Source organism: Penaeus monodon, chromosome 25, assembly GCF_015228065.2.
Source record: "Penaeus monodon isolate SGIC_2016 chromosome 25, NSTDA_Pmon_1, whole genome shotgun sequence".
Lineage (NCBI taxonomy): Eukaryota > Metazoa > Arthropoda > Malacostraca > Decapoda > Penaeidae > Penaeus > Penaeus monodon.
The window spans coordinates 29,584,186-29,584,598 of NC_051410.1; positions in this window are offsets into that span (position 1 = coordinate 29,584,186).

Consider the following 413-nt stretch of genomic DNA (forward strand, 5'->3'; position numbering starts at 1 on the left):
ATTGATGTACAGGAATACCCAAAATGAAATATATATACACTGGAGCACAAAACCTAGAAACCGAAGGGAATGCAGATTCACAAAGTACACAGCAACTAAGAATGTGAAGAAATGAGACAAAGTAGGATAGAAAATAAATTGGTAAAGTAAGCCACTGCACGGTCATTACCCACTTCGCATTCAACAAACCAATGTTCGTAGTAACAACACCCGTCAATGGTTGCGCGGTTACTAAAAAAGTAAACCAGGAGAGCTCATTATGATGACATGAGACCAATACGCGCTTTTTACTTGCAATTATCAGTTCAAATTAAAAAATTCTGTACCAAAATTTATAATTTTATGAATAGTTCTATCGACTTAAAAAAATAGGACATTACCAATACGAAAAATCTGTATGGTAGTATATTTAC